The sequence below is a fragment of the Ipomoea nil genome, unplaced genomic scaffold, assembly GCF_001879475.1.
Source record: "Ipomoea nil cultivar Tokyo-kokei standard unplaced genomic scaffold, Asagao_1.1 scaffold1694, whole genome shotgun sequence".
Lineage (NCBI taxonomy): Eukaryota > Viridiplantae > Streptophyta > Magnoliopsida > Solanales > Convolvulaceae > Ipomoea > Ipomoea nil.
Window position 1 is genome coordinate 775,001 of NW_017618122.1, and position 13,310 is coordinate 788,310.

Sequence of the window (13,310 nt, forward strand, 5' to 3'; positions counted from 1 at the left end):
CTCTGGCACTACCCAGAAAACGCAAGGTCCGCTGACAAGGAACCGCGCAAAGGATTTGGGGGTCTAAGTGCCTGAACCTCCGTCCATGGCACGACGTGTGGTTCGAAGGCTTGACAAGGCCCCTGCTGTGACACCCCAAAAATCCACACTCCAATCCATGAATTAATTGAGTAATTAATTCTATTTCTTTGAGGAATTGATTCCTAAAATCCTGATTTTTTTATACTCAAGGACTAGTATTTGACTAGTCAATCTTTAAGTGGTGTTGTACTGTAACACCCCAAATTTTCAAGACATTTAAAGCTTATAATAAAGGTAGAATCTTATTAAATCCCAAGATATAAATACAAGCGTTCGGGGTGCTATGCCACACCTGGGCTAGAGAACCCAAGTGCACAGGCTAACTAACTAATATCCTCAAAGCGTAAATACGTAAACGTGGCACGCAGGCCAAAAGGGAAACTATCTACTTCTAAGTTCTAGCGCACTCCAGTGACTTAATCTTCTGTGCCTCAAAGCCAAATATATCTGTTCAGCGAGAGATGCTGGTAACCCACTCCAACGCGTTGAAATACAATACATATAGAGATATATATAGATATACGAAAACCATTTTAAGCATGAAGATATATCCTACGAACTCTAGCTTTAAAAAACCGGGAATGACTCGACAGATAAGGCCAGACGCAAGCAACAGTCATAACAAGCATATGCAGTTCACAATAGATAAGGCAGATAAGGCAAAGCATAAACAATGATCATAACCCAATATGAACAATCCCCAATATAAATCCCATAGTCACATCCCCCAAGACACTCGTAATCACAACTCGTCCCTGTCACAACACATAACACACTTTGTTGGCGCCACAGGACCAATCGCATGCTTATAATGAGGGTCAGCGCATATAGCTCTGACACGGCCCCGCAGCACCCTGCCCCGTATCGCAACACGGAGGGGTCGATCGCAACCGACCGATGAACCGCAGCTCATCATAGTGTTTGATCGCAACCAAACAGTGGACCGCAGCCCAAGAGAATGTCATCTTACCGCAGCCAGGAAAAAGGACGAACCGCAGCTCGTATAGAAACGTTTGATCGCAACCAAACGGTGGACCGCAGCCCAAGAGTATCAATCTGACCGCAGCCAGCTTCTGAACCGCAGCTCAGGATAACCAATCCGATCGCAACCGAATTGGGGTAACACACACACATAACACATAGCAAGCACATGCAACCCACATTACACATTAGGAAGGGGGAGAAGACGTATAACAAAACCTATGCGTGATCCATCACATACTAAGAATAGTCCTAAGGGGTTCATACTTCTACCACCTAGGTCAACGGGATTCCAATTCAACTAGCATGCAATGTAATAGACTCGTAAACCTACGAACGGCACCCGAAATATCAAACTACACATAGGCACGATGAACGGAGTCCGTTGGGACACCACGGGGATCGGGGGAACGTCAAACGGGAAGCCGGGATCCCGAGATGGGGGAATTTCCAGCGGGTAGCCGGTGGGTGGGGGGCCACCCGCCGGCTGCCCGCCGGAATTACTGTTCCGGGCAGCGGGTCGCCGGCGGGCAGCTGCCCGCCCGCCGGCTACCCGCTGCCGGGCGGTGTTTCACGGCCGTGGGTAGGTGGCGGGTCCCCTACCCCCCACTGACTCTTTTCACACACTTTACGCCCCGGGAACCGTTGTGGAACCCGAAACCATGCTTAGACACTTTACAACGAAATTAACGACAACACGTAGACAATTAACGAATCAAATACAAGAAACGAACGGCACATAACCTATCATGCTTTTCTAAATATAATCAACACCCAAACATGCGATTTCCCCACCCGATAATCCAAGAATAAGATCATACGATACAACCTAGGGTTCTAATCACTTTTATATCAACAAGAATACGGTTCGTCTTCTAATTGCAAGATTCGGTAAGAATAACACATAAGCATCAAGAACATCACACAATTATCAGGAACAACACATAATCATCAAGAACTCCATATAATTATCAAGAACACCATAATTATCAAGAATCTCCCAATATCAAGATCATCAAGATCCCCCATGGGATCATTACATCAATTACCAATAATAATCATCATAACTCGCCAATATACCATAATATGGGGAAACCCTAAGGGGGAATTATAACTATGAAAATAGGTTTGTTGAGACATGGGTTACCTCTTAGCCTTAATTAATTCCTTGGCTATGAAGGGTCTTTCTTTAAGCTTTCTTGCTTTCTTGATTTCTTCTAAGGGGATTCTTGGAGCACTTTGGGGTGGTGGAACGTTTATTGTGGTGGGGGGTTCTAGGTGCCTCTTAAGTCCCCTATTTATATATTTAGGAGTCCTGGTTAGGAACTAATATTATAGGCTTGCTAATTCCATTCCTTTTGGAACTAAGGATTGGGTTTAGGGATAAGGGTCCATGGTCCATAGTGGACCATATTAATTAATTAAAGGGAATCCTAATCATAGTCTGAATAGTAAAAGGCCTACTTCCTTTATTCCTAATAGATAACTAGGTCTAGGATTCCTAATTAGAATCTGAATAGTAAAGGGTTTACTTTCTTTATTCCTAATAGGCTTAGGACTCTAATTTAGGCAAGGGTCCACGGTTCATGGTAGACCTTTATTAATTAATTAAAGGAAACCTAACCGAATTAAATCATATTTAATTATTATTAACGGGATTAATTTAATAATTAATCCGGGATTGAAGGCCGTAACACGGGGTGTTACATGTACCTTGTGCTTTAAGAGGAGTTCCCTTGTTCCTTACACTTTCTAATAGTTAGTAAGGGTATCCTTGTCTTTTCACCAAGAGTTAGATTTGTATCCTAACCTAGAAGACTTCTTCATTTTTGATTCCTTACAATTCCTAGAAAATATCTCTACCTTCTCTCTAGAAAAGAAGAGTAGCTTGTTCTTCAAGCCTAGTGAGACCTTTGTCAAGATTCCAAATTTTGCTTCCAAGATTCAATCTTTCCTCTATTTGGGCATCTAGAAGGGTAAGATCTAAGCTTGTCTAGTCTTTTTGGTTCCATCTTAGTTGTCTTTTTCTTAAAGGTAGGATCTTTATGATCTTTTGGTTTGATCTTGAAGTGGGTTTGGCTAGTGAGCTTAGTGGAGAGCTTGTTGTGGTGTAAGAAGAGTCTTTTGGTCTTCAAGAGGTAACCCATGCTCTACAAAACCTATTTTTCTTACCTATATATGATTTCTTGGCTTCTATTTGTGTTTTGCTATGAAATGTGAGAGTTTATGCATTTATCTTGTGATATTGCATATCTAGAGCTTGTGTTTAGGATTCCATTGTGCCATTGCTTGGCATTTTCCTTGGTTCAAGTCATTTTGTTGTGTTTGGTGAGATTTGGCATGTGTTGGACTTGAATTTGTGTTTGGATGAGAAAATCCCCGAAGGGATTTGTTGTGGTACAGGGACGTACCCGCGGGCGGAACGGCGGGCGGGGCACCACCCGCCGGCCTACCCGCGGGGAACGTGTTGCCTTGTGGCTGTTGTACCCGCAGGCGGGACCACAGGTGGGGCACTACCCGTGGGTCCACCCGCGGGGAACACGGTGGTGTTTGGTTCGGGATTTGTTCCCCGTGATTCGTTTGTCTTGGTGTTTGATCTTTTGGCTTCCCGTTGTTCTTTGTGGAACTATTTGAGCGTCTTCTTGATGTTTCGTAGGTCTAGAGCTTTATGGTAGGTATCCATGTAGGATCTTTGGTGTCTTGAATCGTGCTAAGTGTTCAACTTTGTGTTTCGTTGAACCGAGTGGTGTCTTGTGTGTTCCTCGGAACTATCTTGAGTTTCCCCATTGTTAAGCATGCTAGTTCGTTGTCTTAATGCTAGCGTGTGTGTTGTTCGTACCTTCCGTTTGGTTGATGATAACTTGTGTTATTCATCGTTGTTGTTGTTGGGCTGTGACCCGTTCCTTGTTGAGTGTGTTTCATACCTTCTTTGCAATCCGTTGATTGTTTCGTGTGAGTGGTGGTGCGTGTGTGGCTCTACCTGGATTGCATGATTAGTGGTATGGGACGCTAGTCACCAAGGTATTGCAGCGGTCCTCGTGGTGGCCGTGACGTGATTATGGAGTTGCGGCTGAGTCCACGTGTTTGGGGGATAACATTGTGTTATCCGGGCATGTGTTGCCGTGATTGGTGGGTTTTCGTTGGTGGTTATAGGTGGGGGACGACGGTCCCGGCGGAATAAGGTTGGACTTGGCTGTACAGGGGTTTTCTGGAGGTAATGGTTGGCTTCGAAGGTACAAGGATGGGGGTAGCCATAAGGTTGGAACAGGGCATAAGGAAGGCATATCAACTCGTGATGGGTGATGTCACGAGGGCTTGTGTAGCCGTTGTGGTGAGTTCTCTTCTCTCGTGACGTGTGTAGTCACGGAGCCTTGTGGCGTTTTGGCATGTGTTGCCGTTGGGTGAGTCTTTATCCTTGTGTGTGGTTAACTTTGTGGTTTGGGATGTGTTCCCGGTGTTATCCTTGTGAGTGGTGAGTCTTGTGTTGTCTTTTGATCTTGGCTTTTGACTTATATATATGTATTCCGTTTTGAAAATGGTTTTTATATCTTATATCTACCTATTTATGATACTTAACGGTATTGGTGGGTTACCAGCATCTTTCGATGACCAGGCGTCGCCCCGATGTTTATCTTTGTATCTTTCACGTGTTGAGTAGTCGAGCGCGATGTCTAGAGCCGGTAGCTTAGCACCTGTACCTCTAGATTGTGTTTTTGTGGCCTGCGTGCCAATGGTTTTAGACTGTTTGTAGTTTGATGTTTTAGGATAGTGATACACTTGCAGATTGTTCGCCTTAGCGTTTACCGGGTGTGGTAGACGTGGCATAACACCCCTGTCTTGGATTTCTTTTATCCAGTTTCCGTTTTCTTCCGATGTGCTAGTGTTTTGTTGTTAATCTGCATGTGTTAAGACTTGTTTTTAGGTCTTGTTTTTGGGGGGTGTTACAGTTGGTATCAGAGCCTAGGTTTTGAGCCTTAGTTTAGAGCCTAGGAAGAGTTGAGTCTAGACTTTCTAAGTGTTTAAGTGTGCTTTGAGACCTCTAAGCGACCTTAAGAAGTTAAGTGTTAAGCTTAGGACTCTAGGTTGCGCGGTGAGATGTGTGTTGCTTTCTGTCTTGCTTGCTTGCTTGTTCTTTTGGTAACCTTGTTGTTGTAGCAGAAGTGCGATGCCTCCTCGTCCTCGCGCTCGCTCCCCAGAGACCCCGACCAACGAGCAGCTCGCCCAGAATCTCCATCAGTTGACGCAGACGATGCAGTCTCTCAATGCAGCTCTGTTGAACAACAATCAAGCTGCGCCGCCTCCGCCTCCTGTTGGGCACCGTGATGTGGGTCGCCTAGTGTCCGGGCATCAGTCGCCTTCCTTTGCTGGTGAAGAAGATGTTGGTCCCAAAAGAGGTAGGGTGAAAGTCTAGAGGGGGGGGGGGGTGAATAGACTTTCAAACTTTTTCGCACAGCACAACAATTGCTAAGACAGAGATAAACCAAAACTCTTAACTAGATTGTTAGAGTATGGTGCACAGCGGAAATAATTAAACATAAAGTGTGTGTGAGATTGTGTGAGCAGTATATCTTCGTGAGAGCAAATATGTAAAGAGCGGTATGTAAAGAAAGCAGTAAAGAACACAAGACAATTATAGTGGTTCGCGAGGTGGTGTAATCCTCCTACTCCACTTGCTCTTTTCTCCAAGAGCCAATTCACTATATCTACCACTCCTTGGTTCCAAGATACAATGAATTTACGTGATCTAGTGCTTTGATCACAAAGCCCGCACTAATCACGCCCAGTGACACCACACTGCTGCTTCGGGTTTCACGTCGCCGCGCTACTATCCCAGGATTTCACGACTCCGCGTTACTTTCCCCCCGTCTTCCACACTCCGGTAGAAACGTATCCCGTGATCTGGTGCTTTGATCACCAAGCCCACACCAATCACGCCCAGTGCCTCCGACACTGTTGCTTCGGATCTCACAGCTCCGTGTGACAATCCAGGATTTCACAGCTCCGTGCTACTTTCCTCCCTTCTCTTGTTTTGCTCCAAAACAAGTGTTGTCTTGCTTCCAACTTCTGAGACTCTGCAGATGATCTTCAATGATGCGCAGGTCTCTTTGATGAAGATAAACACTCTGGAATGATTTCTCTTGATAGCTCTGAGTGTTTTCTCTCTTTGAATATATCAAGTAAAGCACTTGATATTTTTGCTCTGCTTTGCTCTGTTTAAGAACTCTCAGAATATTTTTCTCTTGAAGCTCTCTGAGTTCTTTTCTCACACTTGAAGATTTTAGCTCTTAGAATTTTAGCTCTCTGCTCTTTTAAGCTTAATTGCTCTATTCGATCCTTTGATGGATTCGAATTTTCTGCTCTCTTGTTCGTGAGTTCCCCATCTTCAAGTCTTCATATCTTCATCATTTTATAGCTGGTAATGAGAATCTGTCCGTTGGAAAGAGACGCTCTCATTTTTGAAATCTTGTATCTTTTGTCAGAGATCTTATCTTATCTTCTGCAAAAATGTCAGAAAGAGATAAGCTAGCCGTTGATGGAGTTTCATCTCCATGTAAATGAGCTCCCAAACTACATCTGATATTCCTCTGGTTTAACGTTGAGTAGAAATATCTGGGTCTCAGTTTTGGTGTAGAATGGCTTCTCTGATCAGCTCTGAAGTGGTCCTTGTATCTCTGGGATTCAAAAATAATCTTTATTTTAATCCCATACTAGTTAGACTAGTATTTTCCTTGTGAGAATATTTTTCACTGTAAGTTCTGCTTCATCTTCTTCATTCTCACGTCTGGGTGTTCTCTGACTTCAAACTGGCTTTGAACTTCCACCCAATTTGAATTTCTCCTTTGTAATTGACACCCAATTTCAATTGGCTTGTAATTGACACCCAAATTGAATTTCTCCTTTGTAATTGGCTCCCAATTGACTTTGACTTGCAATTGGCTCCCAACATCTCCTGGTGCTCCAATTACTTCTCAATGTTGACTTCGAAATTGGACTTCTCTTTGAATTTCATCTCAATTCAATTGCTTCTCAATGTCTTCTTTTAATTGGTCCCCAATCTGAATTGCATCCCATACTACAACTTGAATTGGCTCCCAATTTCAATTCTACATTGGCTCCCAACTTGAATTGATTCCATTTGAAACTTGCTCTCCCCAATCTGAATTGCATCCCATACTACAACTTGAATTGGCTCCCAATTTCAATTCTACATTGGCTCCCAACTTGAATTGATTCCATTTGAAACTTGCTCTCAATTTCAATTTCTCTGAACTAGCTCCCAATTTCAATTAATCTCCCAATTTCTCTGAAATTGGCTCCCAATTTCAATTTCTCTGAACTAGCTCCCAATTTCAATTAATCTCAATTTCTCTGAAACTGGCTCCCAATTTGAATTTCAATTAATCTCAATTTCTCTGAAACTGGCTCCCAATTTCAATTTCTCTGAACTAGCTCCCAATTTCAATTAATCTCAATTTCTCTGAAACTGGCTCCCAATTTCAATTGCTATCTCAATTTCTATGAAATCGGCTCCCAATTCCTTTGAATTGGCTCCCAAGTGCAATTGCATCTCAATTGCCACCCAAGTGAAATTGCTTCCCAATTTCCACTTGTAATCGGCGCCCAAAGCTTTAAACTAGCGCCCAACTCCATCAGATTAATTTAATTTGACTTCTCAAATTTTACCTTGTAAAATTATTGATGGTGAGTTTCAAACTTGAGCCATTTCAGATAATATATTAAGCATCATCCACTTCGTCCATACAACTTTTGATTAAATCTCCAATCACATTTGATGTATTTCTTTCTTTCCATAGATGCTTGATCTCTAAGTCAATTTCATGCATTCTTCCAATATTAATTTTCTTCACGAAAATTCTTCTAGGATATCTTCTTTGAGTAGTAGCGACGTGAATATTGTATCATTCATCTTCTTCTTCAATTTGTCATTTTCTCTAGACAAATTCTTGATTTTCGGCTTTATATCTTCTTCTTCTATTTTCATCCATTTTCCTCTGTTTTTCTCTTTTCATAATTAAATAATTTCCCGATCACGGTCTAAGACTCTACTAGACCTATAAATAAAATTGGGGGATCTACAAATACAAATTTGGCATATCAAAACCATTACACTTTATTCCTAACAATTTCCCCCCTTTTGATAATGCCAAAACCTATACTCAGTCATTGGCTTTAAGTCTTTGAAAAATAATCTTTTTGCTCAATTTTATTTGACAAAGCCAAGATGAGTTTAACAAATGGTTTTCTAGACACAATCAAAAGAAACTTGTGAATTAAATTTTTAGACAAGCTCCTAAACGCATCTTGAATTATTTTTATTTTGATCATCATCAATTTTTAATTTTGTCGTGTGTTTGACATATTTCTTGTCTTTTAATTCACGAAAGTCTAATTACATTAAACAAATAAAATTAAAGACTCAAAATAGACCATGTGAAATTATTATTGATATATTTCGAATTTATAGAGAAAAACGCAACATAGGTTCGAAAATAGAGAATATATCAACTTAAGAGAATTTTCAGATTACCTTCTGGGTTTCTTCACACCAAAGTCTTTCTTCAAAATTTCCTTGACATGTTCTCTGAGCTTGAAGAAATCATCTTTGAACTTTGCATTCTGAAATTTCTTTGTAAGCTGTCCGACCATGTAATGTCCAAAAGCTTCTTTGATATTGTTGCCCGGAAGAACTCCGTTTTCCCACCATAAGACACATTCTTCGAAGCTTCTTTCTTCTCCAAGATTCATGCCCATATTTCCGGTGAAATCTCTTAGTTCATACCACATCTCGGTTCTTTTCCTTTTGCCTTCTTCTTCTTTATTCTTTTCCGAGATCCATTGGGCTTGATCGGCTGCAGGCGATTTCTTGATCATGCTTGGTAAATTTTCCTTGGTCCATATTGTTGTCTGAGTGGCGATACCCTTAGAGCATTCGAACCAGCCACGCTGTTCAGCAACCTTTGATGTACTCGTACCAAGACTAGGATTCGCGAACTGAGCAAAACCAATCTGAGATGGTCTTTGTGAGGATTGTCCGCGGCTTCGGCCTCTACCTTGAGTAGACACTACTGGCTGTTGTTGACTTCCAAGAATAAATTCTTGTTGTTGTAAAGCCATGTGACTGAGAATTTCTTCCCCCCTTTTGGCGTTATCAACCAAAAATGCAAGGGTCTTAAAATCTCGGTCTTGGTTTGCCTTCACAGTTTCAACACTGTTGTGCGCTTCAATGGAAGCGGTTTGCACGTTGTCAAGCTTGTTTGTTGTAACTGCGAGTTCAGCTTCAAGTTTGTTGATTCGGCTTTCTTGATCTTGAATCGCTTTGATCTGTCTCAAGTGACGTTCGTTGTGAATCTTTTCAGCTGCTTCTCGCTCCTTCTTCATGAGCTGAATGACTTCAAGTAAGCCTTTCGTCACTTCTCCTTTCAGAATTCTTTCTGCTTTGTCAATCTGAGTTTTCAAAGAATTTTGATGCTCCATTAATTCTTTCAGATTGACTCGGGTATCCGTGTGTTGTTGTTCTAGCATTTGGTTTTGTTCAACCAATTTTTCTCCAATAGTTTGACAAACAACATCACTGGATTCGGCCACTTTGGCAAATAAGGATGAGAATATGTCATCTTCTTGTTCATTCATCTGTACAAAGTTTTGAGGGGATCCAAATGGACTTTTATTCGGATCTGTGAGAATAACTGTGTCAATAAGTTGCATCCCTTCTTCTTCAGGTGATTCGACTTCTTGATTGAGATCGCCAACTTGTTCTTCTAGGACTTCTGTTCTTGTGTAGTTGTCTGTAAATAAATCTTCATTTTCTAGAACAGGGTCCATGGTAGGCATGGTAGACTCGGTATGGTGTACCGGCAATACACTGGATAAATCCTCTGTGATTTGCAGTCTACTCTCAGTAGCAACTTCTACTGCAACTTCCACTGGTATATCACTTCTTCTTTCTTCTGACACTTGTTCTCTTATTTCTTCTCGTACTGACACTTCTCCTCTTAATTCTTTTTCTTCTTTTATCCCTTTTGTAGCCATAAAATATATTTTTTTATTTAAAAATTCCTTTTTATTTTATTTTTATTCATATAATTTTTTTTGTGTCTTTTTGGCTACGAAACTTTTGATCTTTTTATATACGTAGGGATTTTTCATTTTGCAGGAGAGAGAGAGACAGAGAGAAAATAGAGATAGACAAAAGCACAAAATAACCATAATTTTATTTATCTCCTTCTTACAGAGAAGGAGAGAGAGAGAGAGAGAGATAGCATAACATTTCTTCAACAGGCAGAGAAACCCGTACTCATGCAGTCTTCTGAGTCATAGCCTCCTGGTGGGGAAGGAGCATATCCCGGTCCTGAGTCACCACTTGACTCACTTTCCTCGAACATCGACCCGTTTGAGCTTGAAGATGAATAGGTTTGATTAAAAAACCTAGTAAAGTCCACTCGAGGACGGATGAACGGGTTGAGTGGTATCGGCTGAGGAGGCGGTGGAGGAGCAGGGGTTTCTTGTGGCAGTGGTGCAAGAACTGGCAGACTTGGTGGAAACTTCGGGAGAGGCTCTGGTGGGGGAGGAGGTTGATAGAGCCCATCAAAACCGAAACCGGGAGGAGGTAGAATCGGTCCAAAAGTCAGTTGTTTTAAATACTGAAGATATTCTGAATTGCTCATATTCAGAATTTCAGCATATATGTCAGGTTGAACAACCGGAGAAAATTTCATGAAAGGAGGCTCAGACCCTTCCACTCGGTCTTGTTCTGCCAATGGTTTTTTGGCACCATCATCTTCTTCATAGATAAAGCCCGGTTCACGCGGTGGTGATTCTGCTACAGCTTGAATTTTTGGTGACTCCTTTTCTTGCTCCCTTTCATCAGATATTAACACCAGAGGGTTGCTTGGTGTTTCTCCTGCCATTTTTCGTCCGTCCGTGCGTGTTGCCCTTCGGGGTTGTTTGAGAACTTTCTCCCAGGTTCTTTGATTTTACTTCCTTATCTCGTTTTCTTGAGACTCGCTGGACACCATCTTGCACCTGCAAAAATTCAAACAACAAAATCTTCCACAACAGGTATGTCTCGGCTGTCTCCCAATATATAGGGCGATCAGGAGTGTAACCGGTTCACTTGCCGATGGAGAGTTAATTCTTCTTGCCGTCGTTTAGAGTTTACGGATGTGATGGATAGCGGCAAGACTTCTCATTGGCTAAGATGGCGGTGGATGGGAAGAGATTTGATGGGCAACGGTTTAGAGGGGAGAGTTTAATGAGGGGTTAGGTTTTAATTGCTCTATGGGAGACGATTTATATTATTAGGCTGAGAGAAGGTATGGGGTGCCGATTTGAGAGAGAAAGAATATCAGTTTGGAAAGATTTGATCTAGGAGAGGATTATGGGGGGAGGTTTAGGTTGGGTGGAGGTTTAGAAAGGGTAGGAGTTTATGGGTGGAGGTTTGATGCCCAATTAAACTCTAATTTTCCTCCTTTATCTCCTGATTTCCTTCTCAAATTCGTGTACCACAAACATAATATCACTCAAACATCTCGTTAGTAGCAAAAATTACTCCACAACTAATTAATCACACATACCAAAATATTAAACACATATACACTGCATTCCTAATTAAAGTACATATAATTTGGAAATTAACATAATTAACACACATATTCCTAAATTAAAATTAGAAACAACTTTATATAAAACATATTAATCAGATTTCAAAATATTTTAGAAACTAACAAAAATACTAATTTCTAGATTTCTAAAACATTTTATAGCAATTTATATCACATATACTGCATATATACGAAACACACATATAAATAACAAATTAAATCACATTTTACACATAGCACATATATATATATTAACAAATAATCATGGTAAATCATTTTTAGAGCAAATTGTTCATGCAAACAAGTTAGTTAATTTACAGAAACCTGAACACATACTCAAAAACTGATTAACGCATTAAAACATGCAATTTTAAACAAAACATCAAATAAATCACGAATTGCACATTTTATCAAATTAATTTGCATGGCATATGATCTCACGTTAAATAACACATGCAAACGCACAAATAAATTCCTAACACATATTGCAATTTTATCACATAAATATTTCGAATAAAAACATGCATAGAAACACATAAAACAATTTATCCACGTAAAACAATTAATTTTGAGCACAAGTATCAATTTAAATAGAGAGATTAAGTTCAGTGATACTTAGCTCATTTCGATCATTCCCAACTCGTGCCTTAAGGTAGAAAATCTCGTTTCGCATAAAGGCTTCGTGAGGATATCAGCAACTTGGTTTTCCGTAGGGATATATTCGATCTTCAGATTTTTCTTTTCAACGTGATCCCTTATAAAGTGATGTCGAATGTCGATGTGTTTGGTTCTTGAGTGAAGCACCGGATTGTGAGTGATAGCGATTGCACTAGTATTATCACAATAAATACTAACGTCATCACAATTAACTCCGTAATCCTTCAATTGTTGCTTCATCCACAAAATTTGCGCACAACAACTTCCTGCAGCAATATATTCGGCCTCGGCGGTACTAGTTGCGATGGAATTTTGCTTTTTGCTGAACCAAGAAACAAGCCTTCCCCCAAGAACTGGCATGTCCCGGAAGTGCTTTTTCTGTCTATTTTGCAACCTGCAAAATCCGCATCTGAAAAACCATTAGAGTAAAATCTGTACCTTTTGGATACCACAATCCAACATTAATTGTGCCTTTCAGATATCGTATGATCTTCTTTGTTGCGGTGAGGTGGCTTTCTTTTGGATTTGCTTGGAATCTTGCACACACGCCCACAGCATAAGAAATGTACGGCCTGCTTGCAGTAAGATATAGAAGTGAACCAATCATTCCTCTATATTTTGTTTGATCGACATCTTTTCCATCTTCATCTTTGTCTAGCCTTGTTGATGTGGCTCATTGGAATTTTGATCGATGATTTTCCATCAAGGCCAAACTTCTTTATCAAGTCGCGGGTGTACTTTGCTTGATTGATGAATACTCCTTCTTTCAGTTGTTTGACTTGTAAGCCCAAGAAGTAATTCAATTCACCCATCATGCTCATTTCGAATTTATTCTGCATAAGCTTCGAAAATTTCTCACACAAAGAATTGTTAGTGCTTCCAAAAATAATATCACCAACATATATTTGCACTAATAAAATATGATCACCATCTTGAATTCTAAATAGAGTTTTGTCAACAAGGCCTTTG